Below are 13,959 nucleotides of genomic sequence, written 5' to 3'. Positions count from 1 at the left end.
GGTTATAGGACCAGACAAAAAAAGTCCAAGACCTTTGCCTTCTGTAATTCATTTCACTGTACACTGAAATCTTCAAGTTTTGTGTGGTTATTGTATTTTGTGTTCATTACTTTGTCAGAGGAAAATTCATGCCACCTTTTCTTGGACGTATGAAAAGTTTGAGATCCCACCACTTTTTGACAAATTCAGGAGTTGATTTCCTCAGCTATTTGAAAACAGTATAAAAACATCTTGTTTCTCATTTGTATTTCTCAGTTTCTTGTCACAGCTAATTTCATGAGCTTCCTTACCAGATTAAATAACACTTTAATATTCTCTTTTTTTTTTTTCATAGCAAAGGTTTTTTAGAGGTTGTGATCAAGTAGGACAAATAGCCTGAGCTGAAAAAAAAATAATAAAATCTCACAGGCATTTCCTGTAGCCCTCGAATCTCTGTGTCATGTACTTACTGATTGGAACATCCTTTACAAAATGGGCAATAACAAAACTCAACGTGATACTCTGGTTTCTGTCATAACAGAGCTGTGGAGAGGTAAAATTGTTCTATTTATGTACTGTTTAGTCAAAAAGGGGCTGCTGTGTTTTCTTCCAGCACAAACCAGTGTGGGTCAGTCTGGTGTTTAAGGTACTCATTCCCTTCTTGCTGGGGTTGTGCCACATCCAGCTGAGTTTCTCTAAAGCTTAGGAGGCCTGGCTGGGATGGGAGAAAGGAGGAATGCACAAAAGGAGAGCTGTGGAGGAGACACAGTAGAAGAGTTGTGGGTTGATGTGATTAAATTATTATAAAGGGATTTTGGAGGGAAAAATGTTAGCAGAGTGTTGTGGAAGCTTGGGAAATTCAGATGGAAGATGGGAAGGGTCTAGTGAGGAGAGGAAGAGGAATTTTTAAAAAGTGGAGACTTGCTGAATGTGTGAGGAGTTTTGAAGAAGGAATGTACTTAATAAAGAGAAGTGTGGAGAAACATGGCTTTGGAAAGGGAATTCTGGAAGGACTCTGCATGACAAATTTGTGAGGTGGGGCCCCTGTGAGCCTTGTGGAGTTTAACAAGGTCGAGTGCAAGGTCCTGCACAAGGATTGGGGCCATTCCAAGAGCAGATAGAGGCCAAGCAGAGAATGGATCCAAGAGCAGCCCTGAGGAGGAGGAGGAGCAGGGCTTGGGATGCTGGTGGATGAGAAGCTGGACCGGCCTCGATGATGTGGACTTGAGCACTTCTGCTCTGGAGCCAGGCTGGCAGAGCCGGGGCTGTTCACCTGGAGAAGACTCCAGGGAGAGCTCAGAGCCCCTTCCAGTGCCTAAAAGGGCTTCAGGAGAGCTGGAGAGGGACTTGGGACAAAGGCATGGTGTGCCCCGACAAGGGGGTATTGCTTCCCAGTGCCAGAGGGCAGGGTTAAATGGGATATTGGGAAGCAATTCCTGGCTGGGAGGTGTCATAAGGTGCCCAGAGCAGCTGTGGCTGCCCCTGGATCCCTGGAAGTGTCCAAGGCCAGGTTGGACAGGGCTTGGAACTACCTGGGATGGTGGAAGGTGTCCCTGCCCACAGCAGAGCGTGGCACTGGATGGTCTTCAAAATCCCTTCCCACCCAAAGCATTACATGATTCTGTGATACATGCAGCAGCGTTCAGGAGGCCTCCTGAAGTGTAGTTCAGGGTTTTTGGTGACTTTCTGAGGTACAGTGAGCTGGCAGCTGCTGGACTTGGAAACCAGCAATGGGTTGTGGCTTTTTTTCCAAAGAGTCTGGATGAAACCTGATTTAGAATTGGAAAGGTCACTGTCAAATGTTGAGAAGTATATTCAAAAACAAAGACTCCAGATGTTTCTCTAATAGGGACATCAACTGCACACAGACAATTTGCAAAAAGGAAATGTCTGTTGACATGGAATTTTAAAAAATATTCAGAGTAGATTCCAGTGGAGCTTAATCTTGTTTTGTTGTATTGTGCTAGTTCTGCTTCTGGCTTTTTATTCTAATTAATCAGTGACAGTGGTTAAATTAGCCACTCAATAATTAAACTTGGATAAGAGTGAAATATGGTGAAAGTTGCATCCTGTCCAGTGTTATTGTAGGGATAATGCAGAGTAATGCTTTTGGGATAAGGGTACTGGGAGCTTCTGTTGCAGTGCATTAGGAGAACCTTGTGTGACCTTTTTAGAAAATGGTTTTGCTGCTGTTTTTCAACATTTTCCAGTGAGATGTCTGTCACCTGAAGTTGTATTTGTCTTTTTTAACAATTAGACCACCAAAGCTGATTTTTCATAGCTCTTTTTCATAGAATCATTGAATAGTTCAGTTGGAAAAGCCCTCTAAGATCAACTCCAGCAGTTTCTCCCAGCACTGCCAAGACCACCACTAAACCATGTCCCCAGGTCTCACATCCACATGGCTTTTGAATCCCTTGAGGGATGGGGACTCCATCACTGCCTTGGGCAGCCTGTTTCAGGGATGGACAACCCTTTCAGTGAAGAAATTTTTCCAAATATCCAAGCTCAACCTCTCCTCCTGTCCCTGTTGAGGCCATTCCCTCTCCTCCTGTCCCTGTTCCCTGGGAGCAGAGCCCGACCCCCCCGGGTGTCCCCTCCTGTCAGGGACTTGTGCAGAGCCACAGGGTCCCCCCTGAGCCTCCTTTTCTCCAGGCTGAGCCCCTTCCCAGCTCCCTCAGCTCCTCCTGCTGCTCCAGACCTTTCCCCAGCTCTGTTCTATTTCCTGGATATGCTCCAGCTCCTTATGTCTGTCTTGTGTGTCTGGACAAAATGCTCAGGGCACTGCTGGAGTAGCTGATCACCTGCAGCATGAGAACAGGGTCTGCAGGACCTGCTGGTGAGCACACCACCACTGCTGATGGACAGACAGACCCCACCATCCATCCCTTCAGAGCACGGATCCAGCAGGGCTCCTGCTGTGCTTGTCAAATCCTCTTCCTCAAGCCTGAATCCTTCCAGGGAGATGCTCCATGGAGCAGCTCAGGACCTCTCAGTTTACCCACAGCTTCTGTCTCTGGAGTGTGTGACAGCCCTGTGAATCAGCTGGCACAGGGCACAGCCAAAATGGATTTCATTTAAGAGCCTTTAAAAGTTTCTACCCTAAATCAAGTGGAATGTTCTGACAAATGCTGTTGTCTTCAGGGTTTTTTAGAGGCTGTAGACCTCTTCAGGATTAGGGAATAAATAGTTTTAAAAAAACAAACCTTGTCATTCCTTGGACATTTTTACTCTTGCCACTGTCAGTTAACAGGGAAATTTCATGTGTGTGTTTTGATGTCTATTTCTAGTTTCCAAGCAGCAGCTTTCTCTTTTGATGGGTAATTTAGTTAAAATCAGTGCAGGAGGACAGTTTTAAATGTAGGAAAGACCTCATTTGGTGTAAATTGATAGTCAGGGGATTTTGAAATAGGATCAAAATGCTGAGGGGTGTTGATGCCTCTGGAGATCAGATAAATGAGGATCAAGCAGCATGATAGTTGGCATATTTTGTGTGTCTCTGGTATTCCTGTACCTTGTTCTAGTATTTCCTAGAGACAAGAGACGGGGGGATCTCCCTTCAAACAGTGTCATTGCACTGATTGGTACCTTCTGTGCTACTTCTTGGAAAATGCATTGACTCATCCTCATTCTGGCTTCTTCAGAGGAAAATCCTGCTCACAAATCAGCTCTGTGAAGGATGTGGAAATTGTGTAAATGGGTAGGTTTAGGTGACACTGTGTTTCTCTCAAAAATTGTTGAAGTATTTCCTTACCAAAGTTAGAAGTGAAGGTCTTGTCATGGTTTAACTGCTTGAGAGGATGAATCTTTGCTCACAATGAAGGAAAGTGTAGGTCAACAAGTGCCTCCTGTTCAGTAGGTTCAAAATGATGTAGAAAATGGGTATATTGTGAGGTGACAGTTTGCTGTGAACAGAAAGTGCTTTTCCAGGATGCTGAAAGTAAAAGCTGACAAGTGTAGAAAGATCTCCTAATGGTGAGAGCCAGGGGGATTTTCAGCTGCTATTGTATTTCCAGTTAAATTTTCTCCAGTCTCTGCATGCATTTCTTTGCATTTGTTGACACGGATGAATTTACCCAAATCTTTCAGTGTCATGTTACCACAGAAGCATTTTTTCCTAGGAGTTTGTGACACCTCTGATTGTTTTTTTTTTTGGGGGTGTGATGCAAAAGTACATGAGCTTATCAGTGTAAAGCTTTTACCCTGTGCTGTTTGAAGTGTAGGAACCGAACCAGTCTCAAATATTGACTTCTTCCCACAGATGGTGGTACGGTTTGGAAGACACATCAAGTGACTTGAGGGGCTTTTTTTGTTGCAAATATTGTGATGTTTACGGGCTTGAGATCTAATACAGCGAGTGTGCCATGTCCTACTGCGGAGCAGTTCCAGTGGTACAGATGCTCAGTTGTAGGAGATTCCTGGTGCTGCAAAAGCACATAGGGAGAAGGCAGCTGTCCCTGAAAGAAACTTGGATACTGCAGACGTACCTCGGAGCCAACTCCCTAAATAGTGCAAATGCCTACAAAAGTAGGGACAAAGACAGCAGATGCTGGAGTGAACCAAATGAAAAGTATCCTAGGCTGATCCTAAATATCACAGGCTAATGGGTTATTTTCCTTCCTATTTAGTAGCATAATGGTTTAAAATGTTCTAAGAAAGTATTCTTTCACCAGAATGTTTGAGAGAGACTTTCACATATGCCTAACTGACATCCCCGGTGATTTCCACTCAGGCAGCCTAAAGCAAAAAAAACCCAAAAAACAAAAAAACGCTGTTGAGGGAGTAACACCTCAGCTTTTAAAATAATTTATTTTTAAATAAACTTTTTGGAAAAGGTTTTCACCTTTTAAAACTAACTTATGTGCTTATGCTATCTTGTGTGCCTCAAGAGGTCTGTCCTCTTAATCCTGGTTTATTTGTCTTTTTTTTTTTTAACTTTGACATTTTTTTAAGGAAAAGATCATCCATATTTGAAAACAGCTTCGGGTCTTAAGTTATTCAGTTCCCTCACTAGGTGCCTGTATTTCTTGCTTCCAGCAGGAAAAAAAGCCCAGAAAAGCAGCCAAACTTCAGTTATTCCTCACACCAGGTGTTTGAATGTGTGGAGGTCCTTTTCCTCCACACGCTGCTGTTCAAGTCAGTCTCATGGAGAAAGGAGCATTAAATAAATGCCTTGTGCCCAATGTTCTGGAGGCTGCACAATTTTGGCAGCCCTGGAGCTTGTGTGTGCCAGTCTTCAGGTTATGCTGAATATCCAAGTCATCATAAAGCTTTCAGTTGCAAAGTAAAACTACTTTTAGTCCTTGAAGGAATGCATCAGGCAGAGTTGATTTGTGGCGTTTATGTTCCGATAAAAATCACCACTTCAGCTGCAGCTTATGATGGGTTTAATGCTCTGATCTCTGGTCTGGAATGGAACTTTATTTTACTTACATGGCTTTATTAGGATATTATTGCATCATCCTAATGCATTTTGCAATTCCCTGTAAATTGTAGACGAGGCACTGTAGAGCCATTCTTGGGTGGCTGTGGATGCATCCTGGGGGAAAACGACATTACAGGATTTTCAGGTAAAGATTTAGTGAAGAGATGGATGTTGGTACAAGGAATTCTGATTTATATCCTTTTGGCTTTTAAAGACACAGAACTATGCACCTGTGAGATGAGCCAGCTGGAATGCCAGGACCCCAGCATTTCACACTGAAGGGATTAAAAGAAAAGGATTTTAAAGAAATAGGAGAATATGTAGAGGTGGAAGGAAAACTTAACTCTTTTGCCGGTGAGTGAAAGTAGCTTCACACACCAGTCAGCTTTGCCTTGGGAGTAAATGTCTTATTTCAGCTACACTGAGAGACTTGTTACATTAATGTTACATTAACATTGCTCAGTCTGTACAAATACAGAAATCCCTAAAGAAATATCAGTTATCCCAAGGTGGTAACATAGGGGAAGCAGTCTCAAGTAGTATCACAGACAAATCCGTAGCTAAATTGTCTGGATAATTACGTGCTTGAAAATGTAGTAAGTTTTTGTGGACCTTGCTACCGAGGTATTTCAGCAACTGGGTTTTGGAGGTAATTGGGAATTGAGCTTCCTGGAGTGTCTCAAGAGGACTTACTGGCACAACAGCTGGGGCAATGATGTGTTGAATTCAGATCTATCTGAAAGAGCTTAGTGTGTTTAATAGGGCTTAATCCTTGAATTTTCCAGGGCTTGCATGTGATGGAGATGTTACTGATACTGGGCTCTAGGAAATTAAACAGCCACTTTTACAACTTGCCAACACCTTCAGGTGCAAACTGCTCTTTTGTCACAGCTCAAAACTGTCTTCACTTTCTCAGAAACATCTGAAAGCATGTGGCTGTCAAGGGATTTAGACTTAGAATTTCATGTTTGTCTATCACCAGCATCTCAAGGACAATTAATTACAAAAAAAACCAACAAAAAACAACTTCCAAAAGTGTAGCCTTGCTTGTAACCTTTGTGGCTAAGCAGTTTATAAGCAACCAGTTAAACTTCTTCAGCCTTTTGGTCTTCAAGTGGGGCTGTAGCTCAGCCGAGTAGTTTGTGTCTATGGAAAAATCTCTCTTGGCTGGACCTTTGCTGGCCATTGTTACTGGTAATGAGAGGACAGAGTGAACTTGTGATGCATGCAAAAATGACCTCATTCAACATCCTGCAATTGTTAATGGGGTTAGTTAAATTCGGCACACGAGGGACGTTGTCCTGAGAGCCCATCTTGGAGCTGGTGAAAGCTCTGGTTCTCTGGTGGGTTGTCTGTTACATTTCATCAGCCTTGCTGAAAGCAGAGCTGAGCAGTGGATGTGGAACAAACTGACAATTTACTTGGTAGAATTTAAGAAGTTGAAACTTTTTTCACATTTCAGCAGTGTGAGCAGCGCTTTGTTTGCAGGTGAATTGTGCCTTTTGTTAGAAATAGCACAGAACTGATGTCCTTTTGCTGCAAGGTCGCCATGTACTGGGGTATTCCTTCAGTGCTTCTCTTGTTTGCATTTGTAAGCTGAATCACAAAGGTTGGATGACTTTTAGTTTTGACTGTAAACTAAAGCCTGCACAAGACCTTCATACACATTCCTGCAACCTTCTTCAAATAAATTAAAGAATTACAGAATGGTTTGGGTTGGAAGAGACCTTAAAGATCAACTCATTCCACCCCCTGCTATGCACTGGGACACCTTCCGCTAACCCAGGTGGCTCCAAGCCCCATCCAGCCTAACCTTGAGCACTTCCAGGGATCCAGGGGCAGCCACAGCTTCTCTGGGCACCCTGTGCCCGGGCTTCACCACCCTCCTGAGCAGAGAATTTCCTTCTAACAGCTGATTTAAATGTCTTCTCTTTCAGTTTAAAACTGAAAAGAGAAGACATTTAAATCAGCTGTTAGAAGGAAATTCCACCTTGTCCTGCCTGTGTAAAAAGTCCCCCTTCATCTTTTTTTCTAACCCCATTTTAAATACTGAGAGGCCACAGATTATTTCCCACTATTTGCATGCTTGAAGATGTGGGAGCTTTTTCCCCTTTCCACTGGCTTTTAAGATGTTCTACTACAACATAAGATCCATGGTGTTATGCGCTGCTGGAAGGCCTTGATGATACCTTGGTGTGAGAGCAGAGAGCTCAGGACATCCAGGAATGTGGCTCCTGCACTGTCAATTCCTCTGGTAGTGGCTGCCAAAGCTGTTTCTGCACTGTGGGAAAACTCAGGCAGCACAGCTGTCAAAGCACAGCGTTGGTGCTTTGGAAAGTTCAGCTGTGAGGACACCCTTGGTCTTCAGAGGTGCCTTGCTCAGGGCACATCAGAAGCCAGAAGATTGTGTATTAATTCATTCCTTTATGAAAATACTCTCAATTTAGTTATTTCTACAAGCAGGCTGGCAGGGAGGCTAATAAATAATAATTTCATGAGAATAGAGCATTATCTTTTTGTTTTCATAGCAATGCTCATGGGCTGCACTGATAAACCTGTGCTGATCCCTGAAGGATGGAGCAAAGACTTGGAGTCAAGTTCGTGTCGGACTGGAAGGGTTGAGCTGTCAAGGGTCATCAAACCAGCCCACTGCTGTCATAAGGATTGTGTTGTATGATCTCTGAGCCTGATCATTTGACTTATAAGCTCATTGAACCATCTTTCAAAAATAGAACATCAGGCCATTTATTTTTTTAATTCTAATTTAAGCAGGGAAAGTCTCTTTGTGGCAGGCTCAGCTCAAGGCCGCGCAGCATCAGCAGTAGGAAATTAAGACTGTCCCAAATGTGCACATGTTTTTGGAAAGGGGAAAAAGAAAGCTTCATCCTGTTTAATTTCATTGTTTTCCCACCTTGAAGAGATGTGCAAACAAATCTGTGTGCTAAAAGCTGCCTCTGACTTTAATCTGCTTCATCATGTCTGAGTCAGATGCCCAGAAAGGACTTTGCTGTAAATCTATCCCGTGGCATCGCTGTAGGAGGGCATCAGTAAGCAGATTAGCCATAGCTCAGATTCTGTGTCAACTGCCTGACCAAGGGTGTCTTCCTGTCTTGGCTGTGCCTGGACTTATTAATAGTTAATTATAACTTTTTAATATCCAAGCCTAATATTTATCATAAGGCATTTAACTCTCTTATGTGAAAAATTGTGTAAATTCATGGCTTTCTAGTACTGGTCCTGAGGAGTTTTCAGCATGAGGATTCTTAGATAGATTCTGGTCTATTTCTTAGGCTTCCCAAAATATTTTTGGCAGAACATATTTAATTTATATGTAACAGTTTTCTAGAGAAGCTGTGGCTGCCATGTCCCTGGAAGTGTCCAGTCCCAAGGGCTTGGAGCAGCCTGGGATAGTGGAAGGCAGGGGAGTGGGACTGGATGAGCTTTAAGGTCCCTTCCAACCCAAACCATTCTGTGGCTGATGAACTTGCATGTTCTCAGAAATATTCTTTATAACTGGTAAAGCAGCCTTAAAATTAAGTTGGAATATCTGTTACTTTTATAAATAGTGGCAAGAATCGTGGAATGTTAAAGGTTTGAAGGGACCTGAGAGATCATCTAGTCCCAAACCCTTGCCATGGGCAGGGACATCTTCTTACTAGACCAGGTTGCTCCAAGCGCCATCCAACCTGGCCTTGAACACTTCCAGGGATTATTTGCAGAGTAATTTAAAGAATGGAGTATACCTAGAGTATCTAAAAAACTCTTTTTTGAGGTAAATCCCCCTTTTATAATCCTAGAAATATTCAGTCCTTTGCTGCGTCTACCCTGTGTGACATCCAAAGGTTTTTAATTCTAGCGTTGGAACTGTCTAGTCTTGGATATCAAATGACATGGGTGACACTGGTTTCTGTCATCATACAGAGTAGGAAATTGGGATGTGCTGTTTGAGGGAGGGTCTTTCATGCTGAAGAAACCCTAACAGGGGGCTCTGAGCCCGTGCCATGTGCCTGTGCTGGGCAGCTGTGGCCTTGAGCACGGTTGTGATGCTCCTGTTGTGTGACTGGACATGCAGGACCCTCCCTCTGGTGATTTGGTGCTCCTGGCACATCATCAGTGATTTTATGGGTGATAGGAACAATACAATAGCTCCCAGCTCCTGTTTTGTGTTGAGGGATCATACAAATCCTCCATACTACCTTAAAAAAAAAAAGAATAGATTAAATTATTTTCTTATGTTTCTGGCACCTTTAGGTTATGATAAACTTAAAATGCCGTCTGTGAGTAACCTGTATGGGATGAAAGTGTTTTATTTTGTTGTATGGCTGCAGTTCTTTCTCTTGCTGAATTTAGTGCTCATCTAGAGCAAAGCAAATCTTTGCTGTGGCTCAGATTAAATATTTTGGGAGCGCATTAGCTGTAGACTGGCATTGATAAAGCACTAACAAGCTCTAATCTTAAAGCACATGGACTTGAATTAATGCCAGGAATAATATGCATTTCCTTTCATTTTCAAGTTTGTGAAGAACTTTCCCCCCCTTTTTTTTTTTTTTTTTTTTTGGTTTTTTTGGGGGGGTGGAGGAGGAAACGAATTATAGTCCAAAACTGGGAAACGAGAGCAATTAATCTCTGCAGTTGTGTGTAGGCAGGAGGGACTATTTGTTGCCTGACAGGCTGCTCTCAGGACTGGAAACAAACTAGGTTGTTTGTGTCTTTTTATGTCCTCGTCCTAGTTTGCTTTAGGACAAGAGCATTTACCTCATGACGCTTATTTTTGAACTTCATACTGGAGGCAGTGTTCACATTCCGCTCAGTCTTTTACAGGACCAAGAACGGAGAATTAGTCAGCTGTTCTTTGTTTTTATTTCCCTGACTCTTGAACAGGATCCAGGCTTGCTCCTGAGGTTTTTCATCTGGATTGGTCTGAATAAAACAGATTTTTCTTGCAACTGAAACCCCTTTATTTGCAAAAGGTTATGATAACCAGAAGAAGCCAGGCTCCCCCAGTTTTTGTTTGGGATGGGCAGTGGAACCGGCTTCCTGCGGTCATGTTCTCATTAAAGGAGGTTCATAGGACATTTATTTAAAAACAAACCAAAAAATGAAAGCTATCATGTTTGTGCCTTAATGTAGCATTCCAGGATGCTGTTGCTAAGATGATGCCTGCTGATTTTGGCATAAATAGTGATTTGAGCAGACCCTACCCTAAGGAGTTGAGTCCCAATCCTTTCTCCCCTGTATAGGAACAAATCAATTATTCTAAGGAGGCGGTGTTGTCTCTCAGGGCTGTTGTGTTTCTTTTTGAAAACGTTTTGTAAGTTAGTCCTTAAGTGGGATAATTGCTTTCAGCATTTGCAAGTTAAATGAAGAAAGCTCTAATTAGATTTTATAAAGTGGCTTAGCATGTTGAGAAGGCTTTTCATAAAGTATACTGTGTATTCACTTGGCATTGCACAATTGAATTTGGTGTAGCACTGACGAAACCTAAAAATCCTATTTGGCCCTGGGTGCTTAAAGGATTGAAAGCCTTTCTTAAGTGCTCCTGGCCATACAGCCTCTCTTCCTTTCCCCACCATCCCACCCTCACCAGGGCGTTTATCTGTGCTGTAGAGACCGGAGGAGTTGCATCAACACCAGCCTGTTTAAAGAAGAGCCTTGGAGCTGGGCATAAAGCTTGGTATTTTGTAGCACTTCCAAACAGGACCCTGCACATGCTGTTTAATCTGTTTTAGCTGTTATTGTGCTGTGCTGATTGTATGGTGGGGCTGGGTGGCACAGAGCCACTTTGTTCAGGTCAGTCCTGGCTCTGTGCGGGCACTTACTGAGTCCCACACAAACCCAACAGTGCCTGTGCTTCGTAGTTTTTGGTATTGTTTGGTGTCCTGTAGGTTAGAAATGTGATATGCTAATGCTTTCCTCTTGCCATCACAGCCTTGGCAGCAGCTGAGGCACTGGCCAAAGCTGCCTGACACACTTCTTGCCATCTGAATAAGGACTTAGCCCAGTCACAAGCCCCTTTCACGTGTGGTTTCTGCAGTGTGTGTGCCAGGAGCTTTCTGATGAGGATTGGAAGGAGTCCCCAGAGGCAGTGTTTGTTCAGGTCGTTTGGGTGCTGTTGCTGGATGTGACTATCAGAGTCTTATGGAAGATGGGCTCTGTTTGGGAAGTGACACCTCTGCTACCTCAGGTCATGAAGCTTCATCTGCAAAAATGTGGATTCCACATGTAACAACTTAGAAGAAACCAGATCTAAAGTAAAGTACTTAATTATAAAATCACAGAATGGTTTAGGTTGGGATGGGCCTTAAAGACCCTCTGGTTTCACCCCTCTGCCATGGGTGAGGACACCTAGGCCAGGCTGCTGAGGGTCCCTTCCACTGGCCCTGAACACTTCCAGAGATGAGGAGTTTTGCACACGTTTGTTATGAGTTCAGACAGTCACAGAAGCAACTTGTCAAAACTGACTTGGTGATAAGGCCTGAATTTGAAGAAGGGCATAGAGATCTCCGGTAAGATCCACTCAGCCTGGGACATTAATTAAATTAATGCCAGCCTACATCCTGGCAGGGCGACAGAAGGTTGCTCTTTTGCCCTCTAGCCATGCTTGATCTCTTCAACCTTGGGTTAGAGAGTCGTCTCTGTCACGATCAGTGTTTCTCACTTAGTGCTTTTAAAGGGTCAGATTCTTTGAATGCTTGTGGAATCAACAAACTTTCCTGTTTGACTTTACTGGATTGCTGTGTCCATGACAAGCTGTGGCAGAGTGTTCCTCGTGTGAACAACAGGCTGCTGTTGTAACCACATGGAGCACATGGCTTTGGATGAGCATTAGCAGCCACCCACGGGCACTTGATTCATCACATGTGCCTTGAAACGTTTTACTCTTTTGTAGTGACTCTGTAAATGGACTTTGTGTCCCTCTTTGAAGTGCATTTGAGATACAAGGGCTGCCATGGTCAAGCTGATCTCAGAAGTGAACACAGATTTGGACCTTTCCTCTTTTCTGCCTTAAATGTCAAACCAGCATGTATCACTGTTAATGGAGTTACTTACTCATTTTGGTAAACATGTAGGCTAAGGAGGAAACTTTGGCAGGTTCCTTGTGATCTTGTGAGTGGTGTGCATGCAGAACTCCACAGTTTTCTTGGAGAGCAGGTTTCAAACTGGATGAAGTTTCCTGTATTACAAGAGATAGTTCATTTTATGGCAGGCTCTGCAGTTTGGTGGAGCTGAAGTTCTTGCATGGACTTGAGGTGATGAAGATTCTGTGTTTGTAGAGATGAAATGTTAACCTTAGGAGCTCTTTAAGAAAACAGATATTACTGTGTGAGATGTGGCCATGACATAATTAAGAAGAAAAAGTATTTTTCCTAAATTCTTTTCTCATTTTAAAACAGTCTTAGGTAATCTGTATGTTGCATATTTAGTGTAGCAACTGTGGTTTTGGTGCCATTGCCTTGAAATGGGTATTGAGCTGTGAAGTGTCTCAGCCTTGTGTCTGTGCTCAGACAAATTTTGGTTGATGATGTAGCTTTTCATGGCAAGGCAGATCTGGAAATTGCTAAATTGGAGATTTACTCCTGAAAGTGCCAAAGACATTATTTGAACAAGTTTGGGAGGATTTAATTTAGTCCGCGTAGAGGTGAGAGAGTAGGAGAATGGTTCTTAAATTGTCCAATTCCATTAAAAAACTGCAGTGACCTGCCGGAGGGGAGGGTCAGAAAGCACAGGTGGGTCCTCACGTCTCACCCACAAGGCAGCTGTGCCAAGGCAAATAGGTGCTCATGGGCAGGGGACTGGTGCCATATCCCTCAGTGTCCCCGCTCCATGGTTGGGATGGACTTTGTGCACTGGGGTGATTTATTTGTGAACCAGGGGCTGCCTTTGTGAGTGCACAGATTGGTGCTTCTCATGCAAAGGAACTCCCTCGTGTGTTTGGAACAAGGTCCTCTGCAAGATGCTGTTCTTGTATTTTCTAGGATCAAAGACAATTGTGTTGTTGCCTTCTATGTCATCTTCCTTCATGACCAAAGGCAATCAGTGAGTTTTTGCTGCATTTCAGGATTTTATGCTAATATTTCATTGCTATCAGTACTTTTATTTTCAGAAAATAAAATTATCCTAATTACCATGAAGTAACTAATCCTCAAAGCTGTAATCATTGCCGACAGAATGCTTCATAGTTACACAATATGAACAATTCAGTTCACCTCTTCACATGGTCTTTTGAGTTACTGTAAACAGTTTCCTGGAACCATTGCTTAATCAAGAAATTGAATTCTGTAACAGGAATATAAAGGCTTTTGACAACAAAGATGAAATGATTCCTTTCTTGTTTTATCCAATTTAGTGATGTGCATTCCATTAATGCACTTTAAATTTCAAAAGAATTTAAGTGAAAGAGTACGATTATGAAGATTTTTTCGTAAGGCAATGCACATAAGGTTGTACACAGAGCAACTTTTGTGCTGATTATTTGGTGTGATATGGCTACTCTTCTTTAAGTCTTCAATAATATTTTTAAAGATTTGCTATATCCTTGCCTGTTTGCCTAATCT

At 42.8% G+C, this 13,959-nt stretch overlaps 1 protein-coding gene across 3 annotated transcripts in view; it reads left to right on the top strand.

Annotated features, from left to right (window-relative positions):
• The window catches only part of MKLN1 (muskelin 1), a 104,042-nt gene that overhangs the window by 50,477 nt on the left and 39,606 nt on the right, over positions 1-13,959 (top strand). The window lies entirely within an intron of this gene.

The sequence above is a fragment of the Motacilla alba genome, chromosome 1A (assembly GCF_015832195.1).
Source record: "Motacilla alba alba isolate MOTALB_02 chromosome 1A, Motacilla_alba_V1.0_pri, whole genome shotgun sequence".
Classification (NCBI taxonomy): Eukaryota; Metazoa; Chordata; class Aves; order Passeriformes; family Motacillidae; genus Motacilla; species Motacilla alba.
This window is presented reverse-complemented; position numbering and strand designations above follow the sequence as displayed.